Source organism: Oxyura jamaicensis, chromosome 1 (genome assembly GCF_011077185.1).
Source record: "Oxyura jamaicensis isolate SHBP4307 breed ruddy duck chromosome 1, BPBGC_Ojam_1.0, whole genome shotgun sequence".
NCBI classification, from domain to species: Eukaryota; Metazoa; Chordata; class Aves; order Anseriformes; family Anatidae; genus Oxyura; species Oxyura jamaicensis.
In genome coordinates, this window is record NC_048893.1 from 6212907 (window position 1) to 6236285 (window position 23379).

The window sequence follows — 23379 nt, forward strand, 5'->3', positions numbered from 1 at the left end:
AGGAGTGGGAAAGTGGCACCCGAAAAGACCCTAAGGGAAGGGGGGGGGGGAGGTGGAGAAGGTCTGGGGAGGGGGGAAGTCAGCAGGGAGGGGAGAGGAAGGTGGCACCCAAAAAAGACCCAAAGTGGTGGGGAGAGGCAGGGGGGGAGCGAACGGGTGAAGATGCGAAGGGGTGAGGGGGGAAGAGGGTCTAGGGTGCGAAGGGGCCGAGGTGAGAGGAGCGGAGATGCGAAGGGGAGGGATGGGAACGGGCGGAGATGCGGAGGGGCAGGGATGCGAAGGGGAGGGATGTAAATGAGAGAGGTGCGGAGGGGGAGGTGGAGAGGGAGGGATGCGAAGGGGAGGGATGCAGAGGCAAAGAGGAGGGATGCGGAGGGACGAGGTGGACGAGGACGGACGTGCACAGAGGCGGAGATGCCAAAAGGGAGACCCCAAAGCCACCCCCGGGGTGAGGGGAACCTGCTGCAGGGCACCCCCTGGCCCTAAAGTGGGCGCTGGCGGTCATCGAGGTTTGGGGAGGTGAAGGGGGGGTCTCCTATGGAGAGCAGGGGACCGGGAGGGAGGTGAGAGGTACTGTGGGGGCTGGGGGCTGTGCACAGCTCCTGTCTGAGGGAAAAGAGCCTGGGAAGCCGGAGGGGCGAGGGGAGAAGAGCCCCGCAGCCCAGCCCTCTGCTCCCCCTTCAGCTGAGGCTGGAGGAGAAACTCGCCAGCGGATCGTTTTTCAGAACGCATCTGGTGGGAAGGGTAAAAATAAAAAGCCGGGTCTCCGTGGGTTTGGGCTTCCCACTGTTTCTTCCTAGGGCTGGCTCAGGCAGCTTGGGGCTTCTCCAGCTTTTTGGCAGGCGGCTCGGAGGCTGACCCCTCTCCTGGCACACGCGCTGCTGCGGAGCTGCTCCCGAGCATCCCCACGGGTCCCGCACCACTCGCAGCCTGAAATAGCTTCTTTCTAGCTCGGTTTTGTCCTTTTCCCACATTAGATTTCACTGGCAATAGTAGGGTCAAGAAGGGGCTTGGGATGCTTAAAAAACTTACTTTAGAATATGATGATTGTGCAGACATGGTCCCGGTTACATCTGTCCCTAAGGGTAACAATTATTAAAAGTTTGACAGTAAGTCTTGGCTGGTTCCTTTAATCTCCTCCTCCATCTGTCTGTATCCATCTGTCTCTCCTGTCCCGTATGAGGGCCAGGAGCCCCTGGGAGCAGGAAGTGCCTTTTTGTTCCATGTCCATGCTGTGCCTGGCGTGGGGGGTCCTGGTGCAGGGCTGGTGTTGGAACTGCCGTGCAAAATCATCACCCGTAAGTTAACGAGTGCTGAGCCAAGTCCGGGACAGGGAAACAAGACTTGTGAGAAGTGTCTCCCTCGGGAATAGTTTCATCCAATTCACCTGTTTGCAGAAAATAGCCTGAGGAGTTTAATGAAGGTAATATTCATGTTTCGTGGTGGCGTGGTCCTACAACATGTTTCATCATCACTTTAAGCAAGAGCAGTAAAGTCGGTTCTTGCTAAAACAGAAACAGACTTCTTTCTAGCAAAAACTCCATCGTGACAGATAGAGCTTTTCTAACATTTCCATAATCTGTTTCTTGGAAATCAGCAAATTGTTTTGTAGCTTTCCAAAAAAGCTTAAAGGAAAATCTTTTTTTTATTATTTTTTTATTTTTATTTATTCTGGAGAAAATATCCTCAGGAAATCCCAATAGATCAAATAGGTAACAATTGGGTAAACTTTATTTTAGTGTTAACCACCAGGAAAAACTGTTTTTGCCTTGAAACTGAAGGGACTAAACTGTGTCAGAGAAGGAGGTTTCACAGCCTCATTTATTAGTAAATAAGAACTAAGGAGGAAAACAGAACCGAGGCTGTTGTTGACTTGAAGCAAGGCTGGGGCCATTGCCAAGGCATTTTGTGCAGGGCAGTGTACAAGGAGGCCTCAGTACTACCCTCATAGATACATTTATTTTGAGATAGGGTGCTTTGAGACAAGGGTGAAGCTGTGGGGTCATGTAAAGAAGAGGGAAGTGACAAAAGATGTTCAGCCATTCCCAGGTGGTCTCTCCATGCATGATGGTTCCAACATGGATCCTACGTTTGGTGTGGGCATCAACATGCAGGTGTGTTATTACTCCCAGCCTCTTTAGAGCCCCAAGAAGGCGATGAGATGTTCATAACCACAGGCCATTTTGTCCCAGGAACCAAACTCTTATGGTCATGTGAAAGGCAAGTGCTTTTTCTTCTCTGTGTACATAAAGAGATTGATATTTTCTGGGAAGAAGAGAGTCAGATTTAGGCTCCGACACTGTTTACTGTGTGTTGCAAGTGAGTAATGGCCAACTGTCCTCAAACCACTCTGGAAATATCTAATCTCAGCTGAGATTTGTTCTGCTCTTGCTCACAGTTCAGTTAGCCACCACGTAACAGCTGGGAAGGAGCCCAGGGAGAGAGAGGGAGGCACACAGGCAGCCCAGACCCGAAGTGTGGAAGTGTCTTTAATTACTGCCACTGTTAATTGTCTGAATTAAAGTGCTTACATGTGACCAGAGGTTTTGAATCGGTGAGCCGTCACAGAAAGCACAATAGCATTTGCTGGCACACGGTGGCTCTGATTGATGCTCCCCAGTTCTCTTTTCAGTGGTGATTACTGGAGCACAGAAGCCTTTAATTAATTAATTAATGCTCTTTGGAATTTCTCTATGATCCTGCAGAGGTGGTAGCGCCAGCGTTGGGAGGATACAGGGGGGAGTCTATAGAGCTGACTTCAGAGCTGAATGAGCTCCACAGAGGTCTTGGCCATGACTCCTGAACAGCCTCAGTATGTGTACAGGTCTGCACATAACAATACCTCTCGCTTGGAAGTGCCTGGTTTCCTCATTCCCTCCCATTTATGTTCGCTGTTGTTGCACCCAGTGTCATTGTAAGGGCTGGGGGTGGCTGGTCTTCTCCTATGCCCTCTGTTAGACATCCCCAGCTGAGACCTTTCCCTGTCGGAAGCTCATCAGAGATTGATCACTGTGTAACTTTTCCTTCCATCCAAGGAATCTGGTCCCTGGGGCTATTTGCTGTTTTCCTTGAGCTCATAGACCATTTTCGGATCAGTATTTTAGTAAATAAGTGCAACCATCTGCACTCAGATCACAATGATTAATGCAATTTTGCTCTTAAGATTTTCTCTACAGAAGCACAATCCATTTTCTTCTCTCTTCCTTAGTTTCTGAGGTAGTGAGGAGCAGTACGAGCACCTGAATCCTTTCCAGGAGTCCTTTTGCTTCTAGCTCTGGATAACACGGAGTCAATGACACAAAGTAAGGATTTAGAAACCCTCCCTGGAGACCACATCCCTCAGATCTGAGTTTGCTGTTTCTCTGCAGGGATCCACCAGCTGAGCTGAGATGTTCTGCAGGGCAGCATGAATATTTTCCTGCTGTGAACTCAGCATGGGTCTGACAAGTGCTGGAGCCAAAGCTAGTTAATCAGAGGAGCCAGTTAGCACTCAGACCGTGCTTTCAGCCACTCACGCATGTGCCACAGTTACTCATTTACTTCCTCTGCTTAGATAGTCTCCTAGACTTTGGGACAGACTTGTGGTTTTCCCAGGCAGGAGCTCTTCCTTCCCTTTCACACATCTTTACAGATATTTCAACCAAAGGCTTCTCTCTCCAGGCTGGGTCATTTTCTTTGCTGTTTCTGTGGCAAAGCAGGTGATTTAAGGCTTTTAATAAAACACGGCTCGGCTCTGTCTCTCTTTGCCTTTAAAATATTGACAGAGTTGTGTTACTCCAGGTATCAAATGAGAAGACAGTGTTTGAAGTCTGGCTGCCCTTCTGATTGGTGTAGGTGATCTGAAACCTCAGCCCAGCTGCCTTCTATTTCTATATCCAGGATGCTTCCTTTGCAGTCCAGGGTACAAAATATCAAACTCAGATTTCTTCCTCTGTGCCCACCCCTCTTTAAACTGGGCAACCTACGAAGACGAATATTAGTGTTAGGAAAAAGATGTTTTTGCTACCTTCTTCTGTCTGTGCTTCTCTAAATTGAGTTGTTTTTCTCTTCTAGTTTGGCATTTGTTCCATGATATTTAATTATTTTTATACCAGTGGCTGGGCTAGGAGATTCCTATAAAAAAATAAATAATCATCATCTTCCCTGGTCAACATTTCCCGGTATTTCTTTTTGCTTCTTTCTTTCTTTTGAACAATAATCATGACCATGAAGAAATAGGGTCTGTCTTTGGGGATCAGCTAGGGATCACTGCTATCTCAAGGAGTCTGCAAAAAGTACTTTATGCATATTATTGAAAAGAGTTTTTTTTTTTTTTTTTTTTTAATTACTGAGGTGTTTTTTTTTTAAATTATTGACTTGAAAAGTAAAAGGATTAAAGAACTGGTATGGATGGAGCCATTTTGCTACTCCATTTTCCTACCCTTTGGCCTTTACTCTTCCCTGCTCCCCATTGTCCCCATCCTGCACTCACATATCCACATGGTCTCACTCTCCTCTCCCTCTGTCCCTGTCTCTGACAAATCTCACCAATTTAAATGCAGCTCCCTTCAGATAGGGAACTCTCTCCTCCTCAGCTGTGTCCCTGTACCTGACCTCCAACCTCAATCTGGTCCTCTGACATCCAGGGATATCTGCCTCCATCTCAGACCCATCACTGCTCAAGGGGAACTGTTTCTCTCATTCCAACAAGCCTTTTCTCCCTTTCTCAGCCACTTTTTCTTACTACCACTTGGGCTGACAGCCTGGGTGTCATCATTAGCTGACCCTTGTCTTTCTGTTCTCAGGGTCACGTAGACACTTTCCCCCTGGTATCTCCCAGACATGACCTTTCCAACCACTCACACAACAAAGATGCTGTGCAGGCTCTTTCCTCTGATGTCTTTAGTCCTGCAGAAACTTTTCCTGGCCAGACCCAGTCTTGGCCCACGGCTGCCCACCCAGCTTGCTGCTGTACACACTGATTTCCCACCACGACTGATCCCACCCATCTCCTGGGCTCCCTTGTCCAACACCCACCCTGTGCTTCATGCCAAGCTCTTTCAGAAGAGCTCCAAGGCAAGGACCTCCTCAGCTCTGCGTTTCTCCAGCATCTGGTTCACGAGTTGTGCCTGCAGGTCCAAGAATAAGAATAACAACCTCGTGCAAGCTGATTCCAGCCCAAGGCAGTGGAGGCCAGAAGTTGCTGTGCTCAGAAGTCTGTTCATAAATCAACGTGAAATGCGCTGTCTGAGCGGGGCTCCCAGTAGACACACATCTGCATAACACATACCACTGACACAACTGGCAGTGGGAAACATATCTAAACATATCATTCCCACAGTGGTGGAGGAATGAATAAAGATGGCTAGCTCCCCAGTCCCTAGGGTGAACCCTGGTGCAGGTAAGTGCAATTCTTAGGAGTTAAGGTTTTAAAGGCAGAGGGACCGTTAGAAAAGTCTAATCTGACCACACCAGCTAGAAATTGTCCCCAGGACCATAACAGAATTTGGAAGAAGAAAGCTGAAATAAAGACACCCAACCCTCAATTTAAAATCTCAGAAGGTGGAGAAGCTCATCCCTCGGTGAGATCTTACAGTGCCGAAGTCTTTTGTTTTCTCCCATTCTGGATTTGTCTGGCTTTGGCTTTCAGCCATAGGATCAGGTTGTGCTGTTGTCTGCTACATGGAAAAATAAAAATAAAAAAATCTACATACATTAAAAAACCTTCACGTGGCTTCAGCATGCATAATGCAAAAATCAATTATATCTTTGAGTAAATTGAATACAAATAGCTTCTTTCACTAGGTGGCAAGGTGACCAGACTACCAGTCATTATCGTAGCTTGCTCACCCTTGATTTTTGTCGTCCCTTCCATCTGCATAGACCAGAGATGAAGGCTGTATTGTAGAGACTGGTCTCCAAAGAGCCAGAGAGGGGTTGGCACCACCACTCTGTATATGGTTTTCTGCTCCTTCACCCAAGCATGGTATTTATTCTGCTAGCAAGTCTTATTACAAGTGTGGAGAAATTTGCCATGGTCAATCCTGCAGAAAAATTGTATGGGCAAAGTACAGTTTGCACTTCAGACATACCTCAGTCAAGTGGAGGTACTTCTGTCCCAATTTTTGGCCAGATCAATTGTCCCTCCCGCACCTGATCACTCACAGTGGGACTCTTCAGCTGCAGGATCCTAGGGGAACCACAGAGAGAAAGTGATGCTGGTCGTGTTCCAGTCCTACTGCAGCAGTGATGCAACAGGATTCTGACTTCTTGTCTGGAAATAAAAAGATGGAGATTTGTAGTGTTTTGCTTTTGCTTTAATAGCTCAAGGGTGTTTTTTTTTTGTTTTTGTTTGTTTGTTTGTGTGTGTGTGTGTGTATTTATATCCTGTCCCTCCTCTCTTTTTAAAGAATTGAACCAGTTTTTAGTTTTGAATCACAACTGGAGGCAACGTGTTTGATACCATCATCTCCCAAAATGAATTTATCTGATAGGCAGCTAGATCCAGCAGAGACAGGTCTCCAGAGATGTCTCTCACCCTGCAGCCTTCCAGTCTGCAGGAATTGCCTTACCTTTCCTTCATCACTCCGAAACCAACATCTGACCACAGAGGGTTTCTTGTAGAGCCCATGCTGTATGTAATGAGAATTATGAGTCTCAAATTATTACTGACCGAGCGGGAAAACTCATGTCCAGTTCTGGACTCATGCAGACCAACCTTTCTTCTTGCACTTTGCCTGGATAAAACAAAAAGGGGAGAGAGGCAGCTCTAGGGAGTGATCTTGGCACAATGTATAGTTAATGCAATTGAACTCACCCTGTGCTCAGTTTTCACAACTGGGTTCTTATTCTGATGAGTTAATTCCCTTTGACATCTCTTATGTTCCTCCCCTGCTTTCATTGAGTCTAAAATAACCCAACTGTCCATCTTGCTTATGGAATTACTGAACTTTTAAGAGAACACAAAGTGCACTCGCATGAGGATTTGGGATTAAATCTCTCTTGTTTATGTTAAACATAACGTCTTAATTCATCCTTTGCTGGAGGGCAAATGAGTCTCCACAGCCCCAAAGAAACCTGCTTTCAAGCCCTGGAGCAAAGGTCAGTGCAATTTGTTTCTTATTACAGCTGTTCTTTCCACTAAAGTTGTCTCATGGTATATGACAGTCCTCTTACAAAACACCTTTATGCAATTTACAGCATTTTTACTTAAACATTTTCCATCGTAAAACAGCATATGCTTAATTTTCAGCACATTTCTATTCTCAATCTGCACAAATATGTTGAGTAACTGATTTTTTTTTTTTTTTTTTTTTTTTTTTTTCCCAGGGATGCAATAAGGAACACAACTGCCTGCCACCCATGCCTCACCCAGCACCCAAGGAGCTCTGGATTTGGGGACTGAATCCCACTGAAGCTGGTAGTTCCCAAACTGTGCTGGGCTCCAGCCACCCATCTCTGTGGTATTGTACCTTGGGTACAGACGTGCGGGTACATCTGGAGGAGCAGACCTGTGGGAAGAAGGGCGAAGCAGCACATATCACTGAGTCGTAGATTGCTGTTGGGGTGAGAAACTCCCCTGTACCCCGTAGAAAAAGTCCTAGAGGTGAAGGGAATAAGAAGTACCAGGAGGGATAAGGCAAGCACAATGATGCAGAGTCCCAAAGTAAACCAGAGACAGTGGGGAAAAAGCAAAGGACCTTGGAGGAAAGGCAGAAAAAGACTTGGGGTTGTAGAAAAGGGGCAGCGAAGAAAGTAGCTGGTCAAGGAAAAATTAAGGCAAAGAAGGAGTGAAAGAGGGAATTTATAAGTTTACAGTTTAATTTCTTGAACACTGGATAGTGCAACTACTGAACTAGTGACAAGAAGCCTTTATAAGCTATCTCCCCAGAGAGCTTGTAGCCTTCCCACCACAACAACTGAGCAAAACAACTTCCATCAACACTCCCGTGAGGTATGCCTGATCCTCACAACCCACTCATTCCCCAATCATGGAAATACGGAAAAGGAATGGAAACCAGCAAGTTTCTCTCTTTACTTGCTACTGAGAGGGCATCAACACATCTAGACAGACCTCCCCAAATGGCCCAGGGCCCTGCTGAGCCCAGTGGCATGCAGGATCTTTATTTTTCTGTGCCTTCTGGTCTTACTCTTCTCTGGAATGCTTTTAAATAGGGTTTTGACACAGACACTGTTTGCAGAGCAGTTGACACAGAAGAACATCACCCCTGCCATTGATTTGGAGGTTTATTTGGATTTTAGAAATTGCTCTCAACAAAGGGTAAAAAAGCTGTGCTTAACCCCAGGAGTTGACCCAAATGTGTGGCCATGTTTCACCATGGGCTCTGATCCAACTGTCCCAATGCAGATTGCACCCTCCTCTCCTGCCAATCAGCTGGCTCACCACTCACCAGAACACCTCTTGACTCAGGGCACCTTCATTCCCCAGTACAGAAAAGGCAGAGATCTCCTGGAAAGAGTGCAGCGGAGGGCCACAAAGAGGATACGGGGCCTGGAGCATCTCCCCTGTGAGGAAAGGCTGAGAGACCTGGGTCTGTTCAGCCTTGAGAAGAGAAGACTGAGAGGGGATCTCATCAATGTGTATGAATACCTGAGGTGTGGGAGACAGAGGGATTTGGCCAACCTCTTTTCAGTGGTCTGTGGGGACAGGACAAGGGATAATGGCCACAAAATGGAGCGCAGGAAGTTTCTACACCAACACGCAAAAGAACTTCTTCACGGTGAGGGTGACAGAGCACTGGGACAGGCTGCCCTGGGAGGCTGTGGAGTCTCCTTCTCTGGAGATATTCAAGGCCTGTCTGGACACCTACATGAGCAGCCTGCTGTAGGGAACCTGCTTTGGCAGGGTGTTGGACCTGATGATCTCTGGAGGTCCCTTACAACCCCTACAGTTCTGTGATTTTGTGATTCCCCAGGATCTGGGCTAGCTATGCCACAACCACTGAGGAATTCACTTGGCTGCCAACAACGAGAGCAGTGCTGCTGATGGGTAAGCACTGGTGCTCCCAGCTTCCTTGGCAATGAGATGCTCCTACATGCTGTCAGCTTTGTCAAGGAGGAAACACCCCTCTTTGGTTTGTGTTTATGGCACTCAGATAACATGGAGACCAGCATTGTAGGTAAGCCCATCTAAGTATTAATAGCTCTGTTTTTGAAGTTCTACCTTTTAAATCCTTAATGATTCGAGGACAGAAGATTTCAGGATGTTTGCACACCATGCAGGGGAGATAAAACACAACTGCTCTCTAGGAGAGCACAGCCCAAAGAGCTGCTCAAGGCTCACCAACCCTAAGACAGGATGCTTATGAGACCTCAGAAGTTCTTGTGCTACTGAAGATTTACCATTACCTATAGATATAAGCAGGAGTCAGTTTGTGTCCATGTATGCACAGAACTTGCTGAGATAACAGGAAAAACCTTCTCCATGGTTCTCATCTCCAAGTAGAAGAACACAAAGAACCAAAAGCTTTAAAACCCATTTGTCCAGGAGAGAGTAGTTCAGTGTAAGTCAAAGAGCTGCTTTCTGCAGGCACCCTACTAAAAACCCATCTGTGCAGAAGCTTGCTGGAGCTGGACACAGCCATAGCCTGAGGTCCTGAAGGAGCCTGAAACACTTAGGAGGTTACAGAAAGCCTGAATAAATTGCCCTGAATAAATACAGACAGCCTGAATAAATTGTCCCCCTTTCTTGGAGGGCCACCAGAAAGCCACCTGCAGCCCATCCATCCTCTCGCCACGAGTTTGGTGCTGAGGTTCAGCCCTGAGCCTTGGCTGCTGCACAGGTGATAACATAACCAAAGGGGGAAGGAAAAAAAGTCTCTTTTTCACAGACATCTCTGTTAATCTCCAACTCTGATTAAATATATCCCAGCTGCTAGGAACAGCTGTGAAAGATTTTTTTTTTTTCCTTCGCCTTTTTCAAGTGTGATGCATTCCTCCTCTTCACCATCCCATCATGTAGGAGGGAAGAAGAGCCTTGGATAAAAGCCTTGCTCCAGGGCAAGCAAAGATCCGAACTGCAGCTTTGCATAAATCTGTCACTTGGATTCCCCGGAGAGCAACTGCAAACTTGAAAAATAGCATTGTGAAGCAGGCACAGGTGTGAACTCTTTTTTTATTTGGTTAAAAAAATAAAAATTGCTGTGAACTGCCTCCAGAACATGATTTCTTTCACTCAGCTTTAAGCTTCTTCAGCTCTTGTAGGACTAGCCCTGTGTTGACAAAAGCGTTATTTGTAAACCAGAAATGAGCAAGGAGCTGTAAGGAGCAAATTGTCCTGTACCCGTATCCACTGCGGGATCCCCATTGAGCACACCGTGTCCTTCTGCTGCTTTTTTCTCCCTCCGGAACAATTTGTGAGGGAGTTTTTGCTCTCTCTTACTTTTAAATGCAAATGTATCCAAGATTTGCTGGGTTTGGCTTGCAGTAGGAGGGCAGCCTCCGAGGAGGCTCAGTTATGTCTTTCACCCCAAGGGTCAGCTTTGCATCCCGCGGTAAATTTGGCTCCTTTACTTGAAACAAAGAAACACTGTTGTTACACAGGCTTCTCCTCTCGTCCGTCCAGGCACTTTCATCCCCAAGATCTTTGGCAACAAGTGGCCGGAGCTGGCTGGGGCTGGCGGAGGCGGCCGTGTGGGCTGAGCTCATCCCAGGCTCCCGGCGGGCTCCTCTCGCCCCCCACGCCCTACCTTTGTCCCCAGATCTTTCATGTTCTCATGAAGCAGGAGGGTGTTTGCTGCTGTGTTAAGGCTCCATTGTAAAGGAGGAAATTGCTTTTGCAACTACAGTCCCAAGGGCTGCACTGGTCTTGTGCAATTGGACCTTTATCAGATCTCATGCTGCAGTGATAACGTTTGCTGAATACATGTATGCTGACAGACACAGACCTATAGCCTAAAAAATACAAGGGCAGCACTTTTCAGACTTCTGCTTTCTTTTTTTTTTTTTTCTTAAGTCCTTGCCTAGTCCATATGTAAAGCCATATTTGCAGTAAATAAAGTGAAATATTTAGGACGGGGCATTGCTAGTCACCATGTCTAAGCCTGGCAAGCCACCATCTAGGTGTGATGGTGACTGCTTCTCTCCTGTGGGAGCACAACCTGGTGGAAATGCAGAGCCCACCAGGCTCATCACTACTTTCTCACCCCAGAGTTTGTTGTTCTGGACCAGCAGATAACCCTACTCAGCAGATAATCCTACTGGACAGTTATAACCCTACTGAGCCATAATCTGAGAGCACACGGAAAATGGTTTACCCACCTAGGTAGTTTTGCATTTCAGTGCTGCTCTGGTTGGGTTGAAAGCCAAATTAATAAGAAGGTTTGGCCAAGTTCTGCATAAGCTGAAACCTGACTTTTTGGCTGGGTTTCTGTCTGACAAAGAGTGAGCTTTCGATGTTCCTTTTCAGCAGCATTGCTTCCTGTTCCAGCAAACAAATTGTGGGTGGTTTTCTCCAGCTTGAGGATACCGGTGGGTCTTGTGAGCTGTGATGGGAGGTTGACACAGGGTTGGGTTTAAAGAGGTGAAGAGTTGGAATTTGTGAAGTTTTTGCAGCCTGTGCAATTGATTTGTAACAACAGAGCTAGAATAAATCCTGGCACTGCGGCACACGGCAGTGCCTGAGTATGTGGCTGTGCAGCTGGGAGAAATGCCTGGAGGAAAGCTGATGAGAGAGGGAGGACCTGAGGAACTACAGGCTGGGATCAACACCAGGCAGCCCTTCTGTGCTGTGGGGGTAACGGAGCAGTGGCACAGGCTGCCCAGAGAGACTGTGAGGTCTCCTTGGAGATCTCCAAAAGCCGCCTGGACGTGGTGCTAGGCACCCTGCTCGGAGTGGCCCTGCTGGAACAGGATGGGACCAGACGGACCCAGAGGTCCCTGCCCACCTCAGCCATTCTGGGACTCTTTGACATGAAGAAGCTCAAGCTGCTGCCCATGGTGTGGAGACTGATGGATCACACTGAATCCTACCAAGAGCTGTGCTGGATTATGCTTGGAGGTTTCTCGATTTAATAACTTACCAACCCAACGGCAGGCTGTTATGATGTCAGTTGGATTGTCTGCTAAAACCCAACAGTGTTTGAGATCTCCTCTCTTACTTTCTCCCTCTGAGATTCGAGAAACTTACTACTGACAAGTGCTATCATGCATGAGTACGATGACTGTGTGGCATGACTAATACTCCATGGCTCAGCTCAGAGTTATTTCTCTCTTAAGAAAAAGATCTTTTTCTACTCATTATCCAGAAATGGTAGAAGAGAACTCCCCATGAGGAGCCCTTGCTTCTTAAAACTGCTTCCCTCTTGGGTCATCTTTCCTTACAGGCATTTGGCAAAGGCATGAGTCCTACACGAACTAGAAATTGCAGAGCATTTTATGAAAGACAAAAGAAATGCAAAAAATATATATATATATATATATTTTTAAATGAAACCAGTAAAATAAAGCTGACCCAGCAGGTAGGGAGCAGACTTCGGACATCTGGGTGTAATTCCTTTTTCTGCCACTGGCTTCCTGTGATACTTTGGTTAGGTCACCAAAAGCCAAATACTTCAGTATATGACTTCATCTCATCGTATCCCAGATTCCCATTTGCAAAATTGAGATAACACCATTTTCTTTGATCACAGTGGTGTGTTAAAGCCAAGATCCTAGAATATCACAAGGGGGGACACGACATGAATAGTAACAGACTGGTAACGGGGGCTACATGAATAAAGCTCACCTGGTTTGTTGCAGGAAGGACTACTAACAAAGAATTTATAACAAGTTAAGGAAAAGAAATAGAGCAGTGAAAGATTCAGGATTACTAACTGTGTGTTTAAAAGTTTGGGAAAATGCCTAGAGCAGTGAGTAGGTGCCTGAGAAATTAATTATGATCATAAAACTTCTGGGAAGAGGTGGAAATGCTGGAATGAGCAAATCATGTGTAATTACGAGGAACATTTTTTGTCTTGGTAACAGCGCTGTAAGGAATGTGTGTATTGCCTCCAGAAAAGTTAGGGGCCGGGATGTTATTCCCTCAAAAACAAAACAGACAAGAACCAAAAGGGAAAAAAAAAAAAAAAAAAAAATGAAAAGCCAAACCAAACAAATGCTTCACAGGTCATGACAGAACAGCAAGAGCTTTGAAAAGAAGGCCAGGGGAAATTCCCTGAGAAGATTCACTCTGCTCAGGTAGGAATTCCTCTTCCCCATCCATCATTTGGGATCAGCTGGATCACGTTTTATGGCCTTGCTTCTCTGCCCAGCCATACACCAGTGGATGAGTGGATGGTCAGGGACAGACAAGCCTCTTCCTTTCTTGCTTCCCATCTTCATGAACTACTAAGTTGCCCCTTCGTGAACATATTTAAAGGCATGTTCGACAAACTGGTATTCATTGCAAAAAAATATTCATAAAAACAGAGCCTTGATGGTAAGTTGGCAGCACAATTACGTACACCCACTGTGCAGAACCTCCAGGTCACCAGCGGCTGTTTAAGGCTGTGCTGTTTCAAGACCAGTTAATTGCCTCCTGGGTTTCCCCTGGCTCTGCAAGGCTTTCCCTGGGTTCACACACACGGACAGTGGGGAAAACTAGAGTTGGAAGAGAAGAATATGGATGGGCCCTGTCTAATAAAGCTTTGGTTTTGTTTGCTTCTTGAAATCATGATCTCCTTGTGCTGCAGTTTCTGTTGCGCTGCAGGCCATTGAAAAGAAATAATGATAATAAAAACAGACATTGCAAGCAATGCAAATGAAAGGCTTTGATCTTGCTCCACTGTTTGGGAGAATGACTGCAAACTCCACCCCGCATTACAGCCTTCATCTAACATACACACGGGGCCCACAGCTGCAGCGTGTGCTGTCCCATTAAAAAGGAAGCTTTGGTAAACAACAGTGGGATTCCCACACAACAGAATGGAAAGCTTTCTTGTTTCTTACTCCTTACAGAAATAGCACGTGTTCCTTATTCCTTATAGAAATGACATATAATTTTCCATTGAATAACTGCTTCTTTGCATCACCATTACCATGGTACCCAAAAACCCAGACACAATGAGTATCCAGCATCTTCCCAGGGCACTGTCCTGATGGATGCTCCCATCACTCAGCAATATTTGAACATCTTGAAATCAGGCTGTCTGCGTTCTCACTCTACTTAGGATTCAAAGCACTTTTCCTGGATGCTCTGCCAAAGGATCCCTGGAGATCCGATGAAAGAAAGGAAATCTTTACCTTCTATTTTCTGTCTATTGGCTCTGCAGTGATGCTATCTTGTATCTCACGGATTGCTGACATCTTGGCATTGGTTTTCTTCACCTGCTATATCCTGATGTCTCAGATATGACTTAAGCCTTTACCAAGGAGTTTGTTGATGGACAGCCTGCCCCATCAAAAGAACACAAACCTCAGAGAAGCCCCTGTTCTCAGTATTTATAAGTGGGTTTAATCTAGATTCCCAGGTCCCTTACTTTCAAAGAGCACATCACACAGGCATCTTCCATTTGTAAACTGCAAAATCCTCATACTGCACCCCTTCCCCGTAGTTTACTGGTACTGAGAGACCCCTCTCCCTTAACCACTGTGACATTTAACATGGGTGGTAGAAGTTTTGTGCAGTCTTCTCCAGGGATGTCAGCATTTCAGTCAGGGGATGCTGTGAAGCACTGTATTTCAGCTGGGTTCTCACCCTGCACTGGGAGACTATCCAAAAGCCTTTCAGAAACACCTCCCGCAGTGTACCTATCATTTGCTGGAGGTGTTTATTGCCTTCTTTTTTCACGCCCCGAGTTAAAAGCTATTATTTGTCAGGCTCTTTTCTTCCTCATGTACTTCATGTATATTATCAGCTCTCCATGAGTGCATCGCTTAAGCTTTAGGATGAAATCTGGAAATAACACTTAGACCCCTGGTGGGTTCATTCCTACAGACTGAAGATGCTTTCAGACCATTCTGCCTGATTGCATCCCGATACCAAATGATTCGAGAGAGCAATCCTTTACACCTCTGTCGCTCCTACAGTGAGAAGCATGACAGCTCAGGGAGGAGCTGTCGGTTTGGCTTTGTAAGTTTTGGTGGTTTTATTCCCTTTTCCACCTCTGCCTGCACCTAATTCTCAGCTAGGTGAGCTCAAGCTAGGAAGTAACTGCTCTGATTTCAAGCGAGATAGGGGTTATTCAGCTGGCTCCCTGCTCTGCTCAATTATTAAAGTTAGACCACTATTGATTTTGCCTCCCTGAGCTTAGTGGCAAACAAGGACTGAAAAATGGAAGCGGCAAGCAAAAGAACAAGGAGAAAAAAAACCTCTGCTTCCAAAGCAATTAGGTTATCTGTAATCCAAGTGCCCTATGAATTACGTTAATCTGTGAAAAATCATTCTCAGGGAAGTTATTTTCTCCTTCTCAGATTTCTCCAGTTGCTTTCGCTCGACATATTCTTCTCCATTTCCTGGGTTCAAGGATGAGGTGTTTTGGGGTAATGGCTCCGGGCAAATGATCCTTTTATGAGAGCTGGCTGTAATCTAGGAAGCTCTTTGAGGTTTGGTACATAGATATCCACTGAAGCACTTACAGGCAAAATGAGTTACAAAATTAAAGTGATATATTAGTGCAGGTCTCACTTGCAAAAGCAATCTTCCCCACTCAGTCCCTAAGCGTACTTTACTGGCTGCAGTCTCAGCCAGTCCAAAACCTTAGATGACCCCTTGCTTTCAAAGAATAAAGCAGAGAAAATGCCTCTGAAGAAGTTTACTTTCATGAGCTCCCCGTGCTTCTGCTCTAAGCTTCCCCATAGCTTACACATCCTACATAAAAATCCTCCAGAAACCTAAAACAGACTTCATCAGGGTGTGTCTGCTCTGGGACACACCTCTGCTGCCAAAACCTGCGGTGTCCGGCTGGGACCCAAGCAGCAGCTGTGTCAGCAACCACCTTTATCCTCAAGGAGAAACTACAGGGATTTTAAAGAGATCTTGTACTAAATCCCTGCCCAAAGCACAGCCTACAAACAGAGCAGGTGGTTTCAGAGGGGAAGTTATCAGATCAAGACAAATCTTTGCAGAAGTCAGAACTAGCCATGTGTAGATCAATAGTGTTTTATTATGATCTCAGGGGTGTCCAGATCCTATAGTGATGCATTATAGGAACAACTGCAAGTAAAAGCAATCCCTAGATCTGAATCCCTGTTGGGAATGGTGCACAATATTAATGATATTTGATCTTAGGGTTGATTCAGATTTTGTCACAGCTCTCTTTCCTTGGGAGGAATAGGTTAAGCCAAAGCAATGAGATATGGACAGGAGCTCAGTCATTTGGGCCCTACTCTAATCTTACTAATAAATGCATAATGCATATATATTATAATACTTGTATCTCCAAGCCTTCAGAACACACTCCGTCCACCTCATGGGAGCTTAATAAATAGAAATGACCACTTGTGTTTACCCCCTCTACACCATGCTCTCCAATAATCTACACTCCCTCAAAAAATATTTCTTTAGACAAGAAGGCAGCAGAACAAGTGAAGATGTGTGACAAATAAAACATGTATAAAGCAAGCATCTGCTTTGAGGTTACAGCCTGTGGGTTAACAAGATTTTTAATAGGTTGTTTCTTTGTCCTCACAGAACTCAGCATGTCTAGAAACACATTTTTTATAGGAGGCTTTCTGTAACATCAGCTTGTTCTCATGTCTGTGACTGGTTTATTGCAACGATGATAATAATTGATCAACTTGTAAACCTGATTATAAAGTCTGCTCCCTCATCTGCTTTGTTCCTTAACTGGCTCTTGCTTTTAAGAGCACAAAGGATTTACCGTGGGGCCTGTCTGCAGCATCCATCCCCTCCAGGGCTTGCCGTTAATGCTGCCTGGTCCGGGAAGCCCAGCCTGGCTCCCGTGGAGTGGCTGAGGATGTCTGGTTACAGAGCCTCCAGCCATTAACCCCACCTGGACCTGCCTAGTTGAAAAGAGAGCATCAAAGTTGCACAGAGTGAGGGCTGGAGGAGGGGAAGAAATGCCTCTGTCTTGTATTCAGGCATCCCCCAGTCCTCCCGGATCACACCTGTGAGATACTGAACTGCACAGAAATGAATGCCCTTCACATATCCCTCTGCCTCAAATAGTTATGATGCTGACAAAAGCACCTGGATGCTAAAGATGGACAATATGTTAAGCAGGAGGTATCCTAGAGGGATCACTTGCCCCTGGGAACATCCACAGGCTATACCATGAGAAATCCAGACTGAATCACCCCCAACAGACCTAACAGGCATAAACGGTACTCAGCAAAGGGTCTGGCATCTGGATTTGGCATCTCATTAGGAAAGTGGACCTGATTTCTGCATGCAACAATGGCTCTTCCTTTAGTACCCAGATAATGCTGCCTGGTTGTGACGTGAGGAACTTACATGTTGCTGAAGCCATTTTTTATTCTGCTGAAATGCTGAAATGTGTTGGAAGTTCCAGGCTGAGTACGGAGAAATGACATTTACTCAGCACCAAGAGAGGAGACATGAAGGGTTTTACCATTTCTCTGCAGTTACCAGTACTTGAAAACCAAAATCAAAGTCTCCATGGATAGAAGATATGGCAATAGACTGACATAAAAATCCTTAACTTTCTAAGACAAGATGTCCCTATAGAGCTGAAACAAGTATAGAAGCTATTGCCATGATTAATCTTTCTTCTTGAGGACGTGAGGTATCCAACTAAGGAAAGCTTTAGTAACAGTAAGGATTTCATTTAAATAAAGTGCATGTATTAAGTGTATTTCAGCAAAATACACTGCTTTTTATTTGTACCACTACTGGTAATAATGGTTAACAACTCAGAAGCATTGTTTCATGTTCTAAGGAGCTTTACAAGTGCTAAGCAATTAAGGATAATAACGAATGGTGAATAAACAAAAGTCAGAGGGATTTTAAGAAGCCTGAGTAAGTTATAGCAATCATTAAAGATAAATGAGAAACCAGATAAATCTGGTATATATTAAAATCCTTAAAAAAAATAATGTAATAGGCTTTGTTGACTATCAGCACCATCTCTGGTTCAAGCACCGCTGTATTTAAGAGTGTTGTCTTAAGGCTCAAACCTGCAAAGCACCAACTTTACTAAAAATGTGCTGAGCGCCCTCAGCTGTCTGAAAAGCAGTTTGTTTTCTGACAGAAATTTCAAGTTTGTGCCTTGAATAATCCCAGAAAAATTCTCCTTCTCTTCTTTTTCTATCAAACCAAATTCTTCCTGATGTTCACTGCTATTCCTGTGGCCATATAATGACAGGCTGTGGGCTTCTAGCCTGTTTTGCAGTGGACGAGTGGTTGTGTTTTTTACTGGGCAGATGTCCTGCTGTGCCCAGGAGGCAGATCAGAAGTGCTGAGCACCAGGGCTGGCATCCCTCTGGGATCCAGGGCATCACTGAGAGCTGGGGTAGCCTGCTGCAGTCTGCAGGGCAAGATATGATAACATCTTTTCCTGGTCCCACTGCATCTCTCTGCTGTGGCATTCACACTGTAGTTTCACACAGAGTTTATGCTAGCATACACCAGCATGGTTGTTGAAAGAATCAGCCCTTTTTCCCCTCTATCCAAAATCACTTCTTAACAGACTTCCATCACAGTTATGTGAGCAGGTGGTGAGCCAGCTCAGGGGAAACCAATCCAGGTTAAAATCTCTGATCTGGTTCACTCTGTTCTGGCTGTCTCTATGTCTCCACCTGAACTCTTTTCAATGGCAGCTCTTGTACAGCCTTAAAACACTAAATAAAGTTATGGCCTCAAATGTTTTTGATATTTTAGTCATAGTCAGAACTCTAGCTGGCTCGGGAAGATTTCTCAGTGATTTGCCTCACTTAAGACTTCATGTGTATTATATGCATTACTTATTATGTGTATTGACACTACAAGCCCCATTTGAAGACAGGAGCCTCAAGACATGTTTTGCCCCATGGGTTTTGTAGTTCAACAGTTCAAGTACTCTTCTTCCATGCCAAGGCCCAAAGAGATTACTACATCATGGATTGTCTAGGCAATGCCAGAAAACAAAGAAGCACACTGAGAGAAATATATATATATATGTGGAGACTTGTAAGGGTGAGTTTATAACTGAATAGTTATAAATAACAGTGAGAGTTTATAACTGGAAATCAAAAGACTTGACAGGGAAAAAAAAAAAAAAAAAAAAAAAAGGAGAACTAGCTCCTATCATTGGTATCATCTGGGTTTTTTGGGGAAACTCTGTACTGTCACAACCTTCATAACATCACTGTCATTGTTCTCCTAGTGGTTTGTAACACCTACTGTGGCCTTTGCTGCATCCTATTAAAAAGTCAGTGCAGTGCATTTTGCCATGCTATAAATGCTTCCCTCCTCCAAATTTTGTAAAAAAGGGAAAAGTGATGAATGCACTTTGAATGAACCCACCAAAAGTGGTATTTTCATACCTAGTAGGAAAACAGCTTGTGGAGTCACAGAGAGCCCTTCAACTGCAAGACTTCATTGCAAGACTTTTGGGGTAAAAAGAAAATAAAGTGCATTTGCAACTACAAATACTAGAAGGGAATTTTCAAAGGGATTTAAGTGGTAATATTAATGAAGACCTGGGTGTTAAAATCTACTTGCCTTGGGAGTAACTTGAGAGTTATGCCTTTTAAAATAATGCTGTGCTTCCACTCAAATGTTACTGTTTTGATTATCTCTTTGCAGGTAGGAAGCAATGTTCCCTTTATGTTAAAAAGTGTGATGGGAGCATGGATCATCTCTCCCTGTGGCCTATATGGTGGTATGGAGCTGCAAACACTGTTCTCTTTTAGTGATGAACAACAGTGCACTTCAGGATAAAGAGAACAGTATTGTTTGCAAGAGATTTTCTTCTTTTACCATTTTGCCACAGTACTTCCAGAATAGAGGTTTCCTCGTCACCATTCTGGCTTGATATCCTCTTACAGCTTAAAGAAGCACTACAAATCCCCCCATACATGGGGAGATGCTGCACTGGACAGACCAATGCTCTCCCTAACAAGATGCACTGCCATTGCTCCTTGTGTGTCTGTGACTTCATTTATCCTGCAGTCCCATGCTTCAGTTTCCTCTCTCCATGGTTCTCCAACTCCTGCTCAGTAATTCCCTAAAATAGTCCCACTTTTACTTTTGACCATCCTTAGTCAAAAGTAAAGCTCCCTCCCTTGCTTCTAGCCCTCGGTCACATTTGCTGGTTGATCTGCCTGTGTTTTCCTGGCATGACTGTACTTGGCAGCAGTACCACATTCCGAGGGCTTCAAACATTTTCTCAGTCTGCTGCCTTCTTGGTCCAAATTTCACACTCAGAGACAGCAAAAGAAAAGGGCAAAGATGCTTGTGTTTTTAAACACTTCTGGTATTCTGGAGCTCCTGTCAGTTCAGCTGATGATGATCTGGAAAGAGAATTAGTGCCATCTATCGGAAAATAAAAACAAGGACAGTTGTCGATTCCATTGTTAACTTTTTTGCACCTTTATCCATTTTTACTTCTTTCCCCTTTACCATCAAGAGTATAAGGACAAAACCAGAAGCACCTGCTGGTATGGTGGCTGTTGAGTGAAATGTACTGCTTGCTGAGTGGACACTGGTACCTGTTGAGTGTTCAAGGAAGGAGAAGATAGCCCAAAGAAGGATGCTGTAGTACTGTCAATGGCAATTATTCCAGTCAGTACCTTTCCTCTGAACTGCCAGGGACAGATCACAAAACCACCAGACTTATAGAATCATAAAATCATAGAATAACCTGAGTTGGAACAGACTCATAAGGTCATGATGTTCAAATTCATGAAGTCCACACACAACCACCCAAAAATCAGGCCATGTGTCTGAGAGCGTTGTCCAAACACTCCTTGAACTCTGGCAGGCTCAGGGCCATGCCCACTGCCCTGGGGAGCCTGTCCCAGTGCCCGACCACCTCTGGGTGCAGAACCTTTCCCTAACCCCCAGCCTGACCCTCCCCTGTCCCAGCTCCATGCCGTTCCCTCAGGTCCTGTCGCTGTCCCCAGAGAGCAGAGCTCAGCACCTGCCCCTCCGCTCCCCTCGTGAGGGAGCTGCAGGCCGCCATGAGGCCTCCCCTCGGCCTGCTCTGCTCGGGGCTGAGCAAACCCAGGGACCTCAGCCGCCCCTCATACATCCTCTCCTCTAAACCCTTCACCAGTCTCCTTTGGAACACTCTCTAATAGTTTTATGTCCTCTATATACTGTGGCACCCAAAACCACGCAGAATTCAAGGTGAGGCCACACCAGAGCAGACAATCTGGATCAGGACAATCCCTTCCCTCAGCCAGCTGGCAGTGCTGTGCCTGACGCACCCCAGAGTATGGATGGCCCTCCTCCTGGCTGCCCACCATACCCTGGTTATCTTGTGGATATGTTTATGACTTGCCGTTATCATTCTGCTCTTCTTCTCAGCAAAAAAAAAAAAAGTCTAAGGCATCCTTAGGACAAGGAGAAAATTACTTTGTTGTCATGCTTCTTAATGCAGGACCTTGTACTTGAAGGACATCACACAGGGTACTTTCCATGGATGCTGTTCTTGCTAGGCTGAGAATAAATGGTGACTTTTTGCCAATTTGAATTCAATTACTAAATTTATTAGAATTGTGTGTGTGTGTGTGTGTGTGACTGGTAGCAGAATGCATCTGTTTCAAGGATATCAGAGCTGATGGTGAGGAAGTCCAGCAACTCAGCACAATCAAATTGCAACTCATTTCAGGGAAGGAAAGCTGAAAAGGAAAACTGTTAAATTACAATTTCTCTACATACCAGCAAGCTTTGAATTAGATCATCTAAAAGCTGCATTAGAGGCACTATTTTTACTCTTCTGTGTCATTGCACAGGGATGTTATATAATTGCAGTTGTAAAAGAAGTTATTCATTCGGCCATGCGCGGGAGGGAAAGTGGTACATGACACACTGAGTATTAAACTGTGCAGAACAGGCCAAAAGCAATCAATTAGATACATTCTTTGTCACTACCATTTGCTTTACATATCCTACAGGGATCCCTGCCCACGACATGTTTATCAGACTAAAAACATTATCTTGTTTCTTTTTTTTTTTTCTTTTCTTTTCTTTTTTTTTTTTTTTTTTACAATTTTCTTTCTGCTTTGTCTTGACTCCCTGGACTCAGCATCTAATCATTCTCCCTTTTAAGGTAGTAACAGTATCAATAGAAATCAGTTCAATACTAGACTGGTAATCAAAAATCCATGAAGCTCACCACATCTGTTTATGGCATTTGGTTCATACAACTGAATTTCATGCTTTTTGTAGTTGTTTTACTGTAGAGGATCATGTAAGGTCTGACATCTTTTAACGTAAATTTTATCAGCTGGCTCTGAGCCATTTCCAGGCCATGGTAACACTTAATTGTTGTAAGAAATGAATGCATTTCATTATCTTACTTTTCTCTAGGTTATGGTGACATTCATCACACAATACTGCTGACTGCAGAAGTTGGATGCACTTCACAGCATCCCCTCTCCTCCGCTTAATCTGCTCAAAGCCTGCAAAGAACATATCTTTGCAGTGCTTGCAAATTACCTATCAATTGGAAATTAACCTTAATAAGCAAATCTGAAGGCACAGCAAACACTCTAGTATTTGCTTTGGCAAGGAGCCCAGGTATTAATCAAGGGTAGTGGTCCTTCCACTGACCCACGGACACTTCTGTACAGAATAAAACAATGCTCTTTAGGACTCTGAGCTCTTCAGAAGAAGCAAGCCAGACTGGTGTAGTGTATATTCATGGTGTCCTGAGAAAGACGTCAGTCTTTCAGTTATGTCTGTAGAGTATCTATGGGATCCTGGCCAAAATCAGGAGTTTCCAGCAGCTAACACGGCATCAGTCAGGAGCAAGAAGACAACACAGACTAGAAAGACAGGAAGAGCAGAGCCAACATAAGAGAGTCAAAGGCAGCACGAGTTCCACATTATGTAAGACAGACAGACAGATGGATAAAACTTAAGCCCTGTGTGTATATACATAGAGATATACATAGAGAGAGGTTCTTCCTACCTAAGCTTTCTGAAGTTCAAGCCTTTGTTCCAGCTATGTTAGATTCTCAGGGTTCAGCTCCTAGACAACTGCAAAAACAGCCTCCGAGCTATTAGCCCAGGGTGATGTGAAGATAATTCAACACAACCCTCTGCCTTTCAGACTAAGTTAAGCTGTGTTATCTCACATTTGCTAGGGAATAATGATGTATACAAAGACTGTTTCCATGGTTTAGCTGCCACAAGGGAATTTCTTAAGTAACTTGACTGAATCTGAGCCCTCAGACCTGGAGCTGACCAATGTCTATTTTTGCAAACAAATGCTATGGTGTGACTTGGGAAAAGCTAGACACTTTTATACATCTGTAAGTCGTGCTTGCAAA

The 23379-nt window shown here is 44.9% G+C and overlaps 1 long non-coding RNA gene across 1 annotated transcript; it reads right to left on the reverse strand.

Moving 5' to 3' along the window:
- Positions 1–6354: 6354 nt before the first annotated feature.
- LOC118170096 lies at positions 6355–23150 on the reverse strand. Its single transcript, XR_004752485.1, has 2 exons — positions 23019–23150; positions 6355–6716 (listed from the first exon to the last, which is right to left on the reverse strand). It is a non-coding gene; the product is annotated as an uncharacterized LOC118170096 (long non-coding RNA).
- Positions 23151–23379: the final 229 nt, after the last annotated feature.